The sequence below is a fragment of the Odocoileus virginianus genome, chromosome 30, assembly GCF_023699985.2.
Source record: "Odocoileus virginianus isolate 20LAN1187 ecotype Illinois chromosome 30, Ovbor_1.2, whole genome shotgun sequence".
Taxonomy (NCBI): domain Eukaryota; kingdom Metazoa; phylum Chordata; class Mammalia; order Artiodactyla; family Cervidae; genus Odocoileus; species Odocoileus virginianus.
The window spans coordinates 4,451,042-4,463,913 of record NC_069703.1 but is presented as its reverse complement, the minus strand read 5'-3'; positions in this window follow the sequence as shown (position 1 = coordinate 4,463,913).

The following is a 12,872-nucleotide window of genomic DNA, read 5'->3' as shown; positions in this document are numbered from 1 at the left end:
GGTGATTATAAACCTTTCATGGATAAAATCATATCTATTCATTGGAGTATACCTAAAGCCTTTAGAATAGGTCTTGCACATGATGGGAGTTCATCATATTACTACTGAATAAACACATACATCTTGGAATGTTATTCTTTCAGTTTAAAGCAACTTGGTTACAGATATACATTGGTCAGTTGTGTTGATGGAATCCTTATCTGCATCTATAATGTGAGTTGAAAATTTACCATAAGCTCTTATAAAGTTAGGAATTAAGGGTGTTACCACTGGCCCATTCCAACACAGCAGACAGGGCCTTCATTGATAAAATTGCACTAGGACACAAAATGAGAAGAGCTAAATCTTCTGATGTCAGGTAGAGGTGGGAGGTAACCTCCTGAGGTACAAGTCAGTTATGCTGTGGTCTATGCCATGGCTTGTGAAATTCATCAAGTTATTATCAGTCACTGGGGTCAGAAGGGAATGAGGATTTTAGATTGCTGCTGCTAAGTCGCTTCAGTCATGTCCGACTCTGTGCAATCCCATAGATGGCAGCCCACCAGGATCCTCCGTCCCTGGGCTTCTCCAGGCAAGAATACTGGAGTGGGTTGCCATTTCCTTCTCCAAAGCGCACATGCATGCTAACTCGCTTCAGTCGTGTCTGACTCTGTGCGATCCCATAGACAGCAGCCCACCAGGCTCCTCTGTCCACAGAATTCTCCAGGCAAGAATACTGGACTGGGTTGCCATTTCCTTCTCCAGGGTTTTAGATTAAGTGAATATAAAAAACCTATATGGAGAAATAGAGGCTGAGCTGTCCTGCTCTATAGGGTACAGAGATCTAACTACAGTGGAATTACCATTTACTGTTTAGTTATAAATCTAAACCTACTTATACATTTTGACAATTGGTAACATGTTTACTGTTTAATAGCTCTCAAAAGTCAAAAGGGCATTAAATATGATGAACTAAGTAGTAAATTTCTGATGCTTATGTATAACTCATACAGAATGTTTGTGGACATTTAGCAACCAACATGCAAGCCACATGCAAAGCAACATAACTGACCCTGAAAACCTGAAGGTATAAAACTGAGCCATCTACTTCAAATATTAATAGTTCATTTAAGGACATTATGCTTGAAGACCACAATATAGCATGTGAATCTGTAGCATGTGCCTTTAAATATCATTCTGGGAAGTATAACATCTAATTTTTATCAAATGACTACTCTTGTAAATTAGTTTTGACCCTTTTCAATTGAATCTTGTTGTACAACAATGACACAATTCTGTTTATGTGTCAGTTTTACTAGTAGACGTTTGGAATCAGTTAAATAATATCAGTTTTAAATCCTGTCATAAGATACTTCAAATAAAATTTTTTTTTTGTTTTATATTTTTATGCAATTCATAGAAGCTAAAGTAAAATTTTGGAAATTAATTCTATCAGAGCTGAAACAATCGACTTATTCTGAATATTACCAGAAAATTAGTTGAAAAATCTAACATTATTGGTAAAATCATTTGTTTTTAAAGTAATATGTAGGGGAGGAGGAGCCAAGATGGTGGAGGAATAGGACGGGGAGACCACTTTCTCCCCTACAAATTCATCGAAAGAACAATTGAATGCCGAGCAAATTTCACAAAACAACTTCTGATCGCTAGCAGAGGACATCAGGAGCCCAGAAAAGCAACCCATTGTCTTCGAAGGGAGGTAGGACAAAATATAAAAGATAAAAAGAGAGACAAAAGAGCTAGGGACGGAGACCCGCCCCTGGAAGGGAGTCTTAATAGAGGAAGTTTCCAAACACCAGGAAACCCTCGCACTGGCGGGTCTGGGGGAAGTTTTTGAATCTCGGAGGGCAACCTAACTGGGAGGAAAAATTAAATAAGGCCCACAGATTACGTGCCTAAAAGCTACTCCCAGCAGAAAAGTACCCCAGACGCCCGCACCCGCCACCAACAAGTGGGGGTGGAACGGAGAGGAGCGGGCGGCATTGCTTAGGGTAAGGACCGGGCCTGAAGGCCCTGAGAGCAATCGGAGGGAGCTCTTTTAAACTGTGGGATAGCAAGGGAGAAAATTAACTGGCCCAAACACACTGCCGGCCATTCGCAAAACAAAGGGACTGAGAAACTCCAGAGAAGAGCCGGCCCATCCCCGCTGGAGGTAGGAGGCAGGGGGGAGGGGAAAGGGGCAAACTCAGCCCCAGAGAAGCCACCCCTCTCACACTGCAAACAGGCCTCCAGTTTCTATCTAAAGACTTCCTGAGATTCTGGATGGTTGACATCTGCTGCCGGGAGGGTCGCGGCTAGAGGCCAGCTCCTGAGAACAAACACAAGCTGCAGGCACCCGACCGGCGCACGCGGAAATTGAGGCTGGGGCCGCAGAGGGGAAAGGGCGCACCGCACCCCAGGAGAGTGCGCCCGTCAAGCCCCTGGCTGCTTGAACCGCTCAGGCCGGGGAAGGCACAAAACTCAGGCGCAACCGAATCCGCGCTTTTGTGGAGTACCCGAAAACTGGAACCGCACTCAATGCAGGGCCCGCTCCATATAGAGCAGCCGGGAGCCTGAGCAGTGTAGACGGGGAAAGCACAGACACCCATGAGTGGGACAAACCCAGTGTGGCCGGAACACGGTGAGTGCTATCCACACAGAGCGGTATCTGTCTGCAGCGCCCCGCCCTCCCCGTAGCAGGACTGAACTAAACTAGAGAACCTAAATAAGAGATCACCTCCGCCCCCCTGTGTCAGGGCGGAAATTAGACACCAAAGAGACGGCAAACAGAAGCCAAATAAACAAAGGGAACCGCTTCAGAAAGGACCGGTGCAACAGATTAAAATCCCTGAAGGTAACACCGACTACACCGGAAGGGGCCTATAGATATCGAGAAGTGTAAGCTGGAAAGAGGATCTATCTGAAATTGAACTGAACCTACACTGACTGCAACAGCTCCAGAGAAATTCCTAGATATATATATGTATATTTTTCTTAAAAATTTTTTTTTCTTTCCTTTTTAAAAATTTTTTCTCTTTTATTTTATTTTAAAATTCCCTATTACTCCCCCATTACTCCTCAACTTTCATTTTCATATATTTTTACGATTTTTTTAATTAGGGAAAAAAATTTATTTCTTTTTTTTTTCTTTTTTCTCTTTTTCTTATTTTTCTCTCCTATTTCCTTTTAAAGTCCTCTAATAATCCTCTATTATTCATTAATTTTCATTTTCTTTTCACTATAACCTTGCAAAAGAAAAAAAAAGAGAGAAGCCCTAATTTTAAACCGAACTTCATATATATTTCTAAATTTTTTTTGTGTTTTTGTTTTTAAATATTGTACTTCAAAGAGTCTAACCTCTATGCTAGATTTTTAATCTTTGTTTTTCAGTATGTGATATAAATTTTGGACATTTAAGAATCCAATATTCAGTTCCCATTTCTATTCAGGAGTGTGTTGATTACTCTCTCCCACTTTGGACTGTTTTCTACCTCAGAACACCTCTATTTCCTCCTTTCCCCTTCTCTTCCCAATCCAATTCTGTGAATCTTTGTGGGTGTCTGGGCTACGGAGAACACTTAGGGAACAGATAACTGCGTAGATCTGTCTCTCTCCTCAAGTCCCCCTTTTTCTCCTCCTGCTCACTTCTATCTCCTTCCTCCCTCACCTATTCTTCATGTAACTCTGTGAACCTCTCTGGTTGTCCCTCACGGTGGAGAATCTTTTCACCATTAACCTAGAAGTTTTATTATCAGTGCTGTATAGTTGGAGAAGTTTTGAGACTATTGGAAGAATAAAACTGAAATCCAGAGGCAGGAGACTTAAGCCCAAAACCTGAGAAAACCAGATAACTGCTGACTACATGGAACATTAAGTAATAAGAGACCATCCAAAAGCCTCCATACCTACATTAAAACCAACCACAACCCAAGAGCCAATAAGCTCCAGAACAAGACATACCACGCAAATTCTTTAGCAACGCAGGAACATAGACCTGAGTGTCAACATACAGGCTGTCCAAAGTCACACCTAACACATAGACCCATCGCAAAACTCATTACTGGACACTCCATTGCACTCCAGAGAGGAGAAATCCAGTTCCATGCACCAGAACACTGACACAAGCTTCCCTAACCAGGAAACCTTGACAAACCAATCGTCCAACCCCACCCACTCGGAGAAACCTCCACAATAAAAAGGAACCACAGACCACCAGAAAACAGAAAGCCCACTCCAGACACAGCAATCTAAACAAGACGAAAAGGCAGAGAAGTACCCAACAGGTAAAGGAACATGAAAAATGCCCACCAAACCTAACAAAAGAGGAGGAGATAGGGAATCTACCTGAAAAAGAATTTAGAATAATGATAATGATCCAAAATCTTGAAAACAAAATGGAGTTACAAATAAATAGCCTGGAGACAAAGATTGAGAATATGCAAGAAATGTTTAACAAGGACCTAGAAGAAATAAAAAAGAGTCAATTAAAAAAGAATAATGCAATAAATGAGATAAAAAACACTCTGGAGGGAACCATGAGTAGAATAACGGAGACAGAAGATAGGATAAGTGAGGTAGAAGATAAAATGGTGGAAATAAATGAAGCAGAGAGGAAAAAAGAAAAAAGAATCAAAAGAAATGAGGACATCCTCAGGGACCTCTGGGACAATGTGAAACACCCAACATTCGAATCACAGGAGTCCCAAAAGAAGAAGACAAAAAGAAAGGCCATGAGAAGTTACTCGAGGAGATAATAGCTGAAAACTTCCCTAAAATGGGGAAGGAAATAGCCACCCAAGTCCAAGAAACCCAGAGAGTCCCAAACAGGATAAACCCAAGGCAAAACACCCCAAGACACATATTAATCAAATTAACAAAGATCAAACACAAAGAACAAATATTAAAAGTAGCAAAGGAGAAACAACAAACAACACACAAAGGGATTCCCATAAGGATAACAGCTGATCTATCAATAGAAACCCTTTAGGCCAGAAGGGAATGGCAGGACATACTTAGAGTAATGAAAGAGAATAACCTACAACCTAGATTACTGTACCCAGCAAGGATCTCATTCAGATATAAAGGAGAAATCAAAAGCTTTACAGACAAGCAAAAGCTGAGAGAATTCAGCACCACCAAACCAGCTCTTCAGCAAATGCTAAAGGATCTTCTCAAGACAGGAAACACAGAAAGGCTGTATAAACGTGAACCCCAAACAACAAAGTAAATGGCAATGGGGCCATACTTATCAATAATTACCTTAATTGTAAATGGTTTGAATGCCCCAACCAAAAGACAAAGGCTGGCTGAATGGATACAAAAACAAGACCCCTATATATGCTTTCTACAAGGGACCCACCTCAAAACAAGGGACACATACAGACTAAAAGTGAAGGGCTGGAAAAAAATATTTCATGCAAACGGAGACCAAAAGAAAGCAGGAGTCGCAATACTTATATCAGATAAAATAGACTTTCAAATAAAGCTGTGAAAAGAGACAAAGAAGGACACCACATAATGATCAAAGGATCAATCCAAGAAGAAGATATAACAATTATAAATATATATGCACCCAACATAGGAGCACTGCAATATGTAAGGTAAACACTAACGAGTATGAAAGAAGAAATTAATAGTAACACAATAGTAGTGGGAGACTTTAATACCCCACTCACAACTATGGATAGATCAAATAAACAGAAAACGAACAAGGAAACACAAACTTTAAAGGACACAATGGACCAGCTAGACCTAATTGACATCTATAGGACGTTTCACCCCAAAACAACCAACTTCACCTTTTTCTCAAGTGCACATGTAACCTTCTCCAGAATAGATCACATCCTAGGCCATAAATCTAGTCTTGGTAAATTCAAAAAAATTGAAATCACTCCAGTCATCTTTTCTGACCACAGTGCAGTAAGATTAGATCTCAATTACAGGAAAAAAAATTATTAAAAAATCAAACTTATGGAGGCTAAAAAACACGCTTCTGAATAACCAACAAATCATAGAAGAAACAAAAAAAGAAATCAAAACATGCATAGAAATGAATGAAAATGAAAACACAACAACCCAAAACCTATGGGACACTGTAAAAGCAGTGCTAAGGGGAAGGTTCATAGCAATAGAGGCTTACCTCAAGAAACAAGAAAAAAGTCAAATAAATAACCTAACTCTACACCTAAAGCAACTAGAGAAGGAAGAAATGAAGAACCCCAGGGTTAGTAGAAGGAAAGAAATCTTAAAAATTAGGGCAGAAATAAATGCAAAAGAAACTAAAGAGACCATAACAAAAATCAACAAAGCTAAAAGCTGGTTCTTTGAAAAAATAAACAAAATTGACAAACCATTAGCAAGACTCATTAAGAAACAGAGGGAGAAGAACCAAATTAACAAAATTAGAAATGAAAATGGAGAGATCACAACAGACAACACTGAAATACAAAGGATCATAAGAGACTACTACCAGCAGCTCTGTGCCAATAAAATGGACAACTTGGAAGAAATGGACAAGTTCTTAGAGAAGTATAACTTTCCAAAACTGAACCAAGAAGAAATAGAAGATCTTAACAAACCCATCACAAGCACAGAAATCGAAACTGTAATCAGAAATCTTCCAGCAAACAAAAGCCCAGGACCAGATGGCTTCACAGCTGAATTCTACCAAAAATTTAGAGAAGAGCTAACACCTATCTTACTCAAACTCTTCCAGAAAATTGCGGAAGAAGGTAAACTTCCAAACTCATTCTATGAGGCCACCATCACCCTAATTCCAAAACCAGACAAAGATGCCACAAAAAAAGAAAACTACAGGCCAATATAACTGATGAACATAGATGCAAAAATCCTTAACAAAATTCTAGCAAACAGAATCTAACAGCATATTAAAAAAATCATACACCATGACCAAGTGGGCTTTATCCCAGGAATGCAAGGATTCTTTAATATCCACAAATCAATCAATGTAATACACCACATTAACAAATTGAAAGGTAAAAACCACATGATTATCTCAATAGATGCAGAAAAAGCCTTTGACAAAATTCAACATCCATTTATGATTAAAACTCTCCAGAAAGCAGGAATAGAAGGAACATACCTCAACATAATAAAAGCTATATATGACAAACCCACAGCAAGCATCACCCTCAATGGTGAAAAATTGAAAGCATTTCCCCTAAAATCAGGAACAAGACAAGGGTGCCCACTCTCACCACTGCTATTCAACATAGTTTTGGAAGTGTTGGCCACAGCAATCAGAGCAGAAAAAGAAGTAAAAGGAACCCAGATAGGAAAAGAAGAAGTGAAACTCTCTCTGTTTGCAGATGACATGATCCTCTACATAGAAAACCCTAAAGACTCTACCAGAAAATTACTAGAGCTAATCAACGAATATAGTAAAGTTGCAGGATATAACATTAATACACAGAAATCTCTTGCATTCCTATACACTAACAATGAGAAAACAGAAAGAGAAATTAAGGAAACAATACCATTCACCATTGCAACAAAAAGAATAAAATACTTACGAGTATATCTACCTAAAGAAACAAAAGACTTATACATAGAAAACTATAAATCACTGATGAAAGAAATCAAAGAGGACACAAACAGATGGAGAAATATACCATGTTCATGGATTGCGAGAATCAGTATTGTCAAAATGGCTATACTACCCAAAGCAATCTATAGATTCAATGCAATCCCCATCAAACTACCAACGGTATTTTTCACAGAACTAGAACAAATAATTTCACAGTTTGTATGGAAATACAAAAAGCCTTGAATAGCCAAAGTAATCTTAAGAAAGAAGAATGGAACTGGAGGAATCAACCTGCCTGACTTCAGACAATACTACAAAGCCACAGTCATCAAGACAGTATGATATTGGCACAAAGACAGAAATATAGATCAATGGAACAGAATAGAAAGTCCAGAGATAAATCCATGAACCTATGGACACCTTATCTTCGACAAAGGAGGCAAGGATATACAATGGAAAAAAGACAACCTCTTTAACAAGTGGTGCTGGAAAAACTGGCCAACCACCTGTAAAAGAATGAAACTAGAAGAGTCTCTAACACCATACACAAAAATAAACTCAAAATGGATTAAAGATCTAAACGTAAGACCAGAAACTATAAAACTCCTAGAGGAGAACATGGGCAAAACACTCTTTGACATAAATCACAGCAGGATCCTCTATGACCCACATCCCAGAATATTAGAAACAAAAGCAAAAATAAACAAATGGGGCCTAATGAAACTTAATAGCTTTTGCACAACAAAGGAAACTATAAGCAAGGTGAAAAAGACAGCCCTCAGATTGGGAGAAAATAATAGCAAACGAAGCAACAGACAAAGGATTAATCTCAAAAATGTACAAGCAACTCCTCCAGCTCAACTCCAGAAAAATAAATGACCCAATCAAAAAATGGGCCAAAGAACTAAACAGACATTTCTCCAAGGAAGACATACAGATGGCTAACAAACACATGAAAAGATGTTCAACATCACTCATTATCAGAGAAATGCAAATCAAAACCACAATGAGGTACCATTACATGCCAGTCAGAATGGCTGCTATCCAAAAGTCTACAAGCAATAAATGCTGGAGAGGGTGTGGAGAAAAGGAAACCCTCTTACACTGTTGGTGGGAATGCAAACTAGTACAGCCGCTATGGAAAACAGTGTGGAGATTTCTTAAAAAACTAGAAATAGAACTGCCATATGACCCAGCAATCCCACTTCTGGGCATACACACCGAGGAAACCAGAACTGAAAGAGACACGTGCACGCCAATGTTCATTGCAGCACTGTTTATAATAGCCAGAACATGGAAGCAACCTAGATGCCCATCAGCAGACGAATGGATAAGGAAGCTGTGGTACATATACATCATGCAATATTACTCAGCCCTTAAAAAGAATTCATTTGAATCAGCTCTAATGAGATGGATGAAACTGGAGCCCATTATACAGAGCGAAGTAAGCCAGAAAGATAAAGACCATTACAGTATACTAACACATATATATGGAATTTAGAAAGATGGTAACGATAATGCTATATGCAAAACAGAAAAAGAGACGCAGATGTATAGAACAGACTTTTGGACTCTGTGGGAGAAGGCGAGGGTGGGATGTTTCAAGAGAACAGCATCAAAACATTATATTATCTAGGGTGAAACAGATCACCAACCCAGGTTGGATGCATGAGACAAGTGCTTGGACCTGGTGCACTGGGATGACCCAGAGGGATAGGGTGGAGAGGGAGGTGGGAGGGGGGATCAGGATGGGGAACACATGTAAATCCATGGCTAATTCATGTCAATGTATGTCAAAAACCACTACAATATTGTAAAGTAATTAGCCTCCAACTAATAAAAATAAATGAAAAAAAAAGTAATATGTATATGAATTTTGGTGGAACAAAGGATATGGCAAAAATAATGTTCTCATTATATTAAAATTTGACCACAGAATTGCTTGCAGTATAGCATTCTGTGTAATAAAAGCTGAAATTCAACAAATTTGTGTAACTTGTTACACAAACCTATAAATATCTTAATATATAAATAGGGAACTACAATTTTTTTTGTGACACAGTTAAAGTTAAAAGTTAAATAAATTCTGTAACGTGGTGGCAGGTATTTTTTCTTTTTGCTATCCATTATCAAATGGATTTTAAGAACGCTTAATCCTTTGATTAATTTCTTTGTAAATCAACTTCAGTTTGACTGTAATGATATACACATTTTAACTAAACAAGCTTTAAGTTTTTATTTCATCTTTGTCAAAATAAAAAAGCATTTTAATAAAAATAAATGAAATATTTTAATCAATGTAGTTAATGAACATAGTTCCCAAAATGTCAGCATTTAAAACCCTCAGCAAGCCTCAATCATTGCAAAAACTTATGACATAGCACTTTTTCCAATAACAAAACTGACCTTATGATTTCAAATGTTGTATAAGATTTAAATTTGAAATTCTTTAACTGCATATTTGACTTGCAAGGAGACTTTTTTGATGAAGCTTCTATTTTTAATTAGATAAATTTATATTCTCTGCCAGAATGAAATGAAACTGAGAAGGACTGTGATTTTGCAGCATGTAAGTCTGGCAAAGCAATAAAAAGAACCATAAAAAGAGATGATTTATTTGATGAGATGAGTCTTGTAAAAATATTTTTTAAAGATAACATTTTGAATGGAAGCAAAAAGGCTATACTTGTGAAAATATTTGGGTTGAAACTGACACATTTCAGTTTAAAATTATTATTGATAAATTCCTTTTTAACAGATATTGCTAGAAGTTTACCAAGCATCTCAGCATCCATATAGAGAGATCTTATATTAAAGTGTTGTGATCTATAAGGAGTATCAATTGAGGAAGTCAGTGATTTCAGAATGTTGAAGAAAACTGCAGGCAGTTTTATGAAAGGGAATAAAATTATACAGAAAAACCAACTCTTCAGAAAAGTACTAGGACATAGCATTAGAGCAGAATATTATTTTAAAACTGATTAAAATAGAATAATTTTTTGCTTTTATTATTTGTTAATGTGCATATTCTCAACACAGATTTTTAAGATTTTGTTTAATGCTCTAGACATGTTTATTTTTAGTTTTTCAAAAAATTTTATCTTCAAAAATAGTATTTGGATAGTATCTATTTAAAGTACAGGAAAAGATAAGTTTTCAGGAAAAGATCAGTGAGCTGAGAAATTCCAGATGTTCAAGCTGGATTCAGAAAAGGCAGAGGAACCAGAAATCAAATTGCCAACATCCGTTGGGTCATAGAAAAAGAGAGTTCCAGGAAAACATCTACTTCTGCTTTATTGACTATGCCAAAGTCTTTGACTATATGGATCACAACAAACTGTGGAAAATTCTTCAAGAGATGGGAATACCAGACCACCTTACCTGCCTTCTGAGAAACCTGTATGCAGGTCAAGAAGCAACAGTTAGAACCAGACATGGAACAATGGACTGGTTCCAAATAGGGAAAGTAGTACCTCAAGGCTGTATATTGTCACCTGCTTATTTAACTTATATGCAGAGTACATCATGAGAAATGTTGGACTAGATGAAGCACAAGCTGGAATCAAGATTGCCAGGAGAAATATCAATAACCTCAGATACGAAGATGACACGACCCTTATGGCAGAAATCGAAGAACTAAAGAGCCTCTTGATGAAAGTGAGAGAAGAGAGTGAAAAAGTTGGCTTAAAACTCAACATTCAGAAAACTAAGATCATGGCATCTGGTCCCATCACTTCATGGCAAACAGATGGGAAAACAATGGAAACAGTAAGAGACTTTATTTTCTTGGTCTCCAAAATCACTGCAGATGGTAACTGCAGCCATGAAATTAAAAGACGCTTTCTCCTTGGGAGAAAAGCTGTGACCAACCTAGGCAGCATATTAAAAAGCAGAGACATTACTTTGCCAACAAATGTCTGTCTAGTCAAAGCTATGGTTTTTCCATCATAAAGAAAGCTGAGCACCGAAGAATTGATGCTTTTGAACTGTGGTGCTGGAGAAGTCTTGAGAATCCCTTTGGATTGCAAGGAGGTCATACCAGTTACTCCTAAAGGAAACCAATCCTGAATATTTATTGGAAGGACTGATGCTGAAGCTGAAACTCCAATACTTTGGCCACCTGATGCGAAGAGCTGACTCATTTGAAAAGACCCTGATGCTGTGAAAGCTTGAAGGCAGGAGGAGAAGGGCATGACAGAGGATGAGCTGGTTGGATGGCATCACTGATTGAATGGACATGAGTTTGAGCAAGCTCCAGGAGTTGGTGATGTTGGGATGCCTGGTGTGCTGCAGCCCATGGGGTCACAAAGAGTCAGACATAACTGAGTGGCTGAACAGCAACAATAATTTAAAGTAGTAAACAATCCAATAATATATTACAAATAATTTGTTGGTCAATAATATTTCAAAAAATCATATAATTTAAATTATTTTTAGCCCCTATTTAACTTTGAGAAGTTCCACCTGGGATTATGGTAACTCTGTGTGTAAGGGATAATATAGCCAGAAATACATCTTGAGATTCATTCTGGACCACTGGTACTTAGCACTCAAGTGGCTTCTACCAACTCCATGCCTAACCTGGGGTGTTTTGTTTATTTCCCATTCTTTCCTCCTCTGCATCCACCTGTGACTTTTGAGTCTCAGTAGTTCTAAATTGGCTATGTCTCTTGCATCAATATGTAGGCAGAAATAGTGATATGATTCCTTTGTTTTCATCTTAGAAAACTTTCTTGACAACTTCTCTCTCAAAGTCCTATTTAAGAATGTTTAAGAATCCTTTCTGCCTGGGCCTCAGTGTTGATCCTTTTGAGTTCTGTATTGAGCAGTGTTGTTGATTGCCAACCTTTAGTTTTCATCATTTTCACTTGTTAAATTTGTTTTATTTTTCCCTCCAAGAGAATGTATTCAATATTTCCGAGACTCCTACCTTAGGGACACTTAAAATTCACTTTTATTTAGTTTGAATTATCCAAATCAGATAACCAGATATTCAGATCAATGTCTGTTAACAGGACTACTCATTTACATTTTAGCTTATTAATTATTTTAAATCATGAAAATGCTCTCTTATTTTTCTGACCATCTGAATTTTAGGACAAATTCTTTATAAAGGCAACTATTTGGTGAATTCAGCAGAGCCACCACTGTATCAAGAAAGTTAATTAATTTCAGTTTTGTCACCCTTCTGAAATACCAAGGAGCTTTCTGTTTATTAGAATATTCCACTAAAAATAATACCATCAGTAATTATGACAAGGTTCACCCATGGAAATTAATTTCTGATTAACCCACAATTAATAACCTTATCTGTAAAAATTATAATATGCAGGTTGATAATATTCAA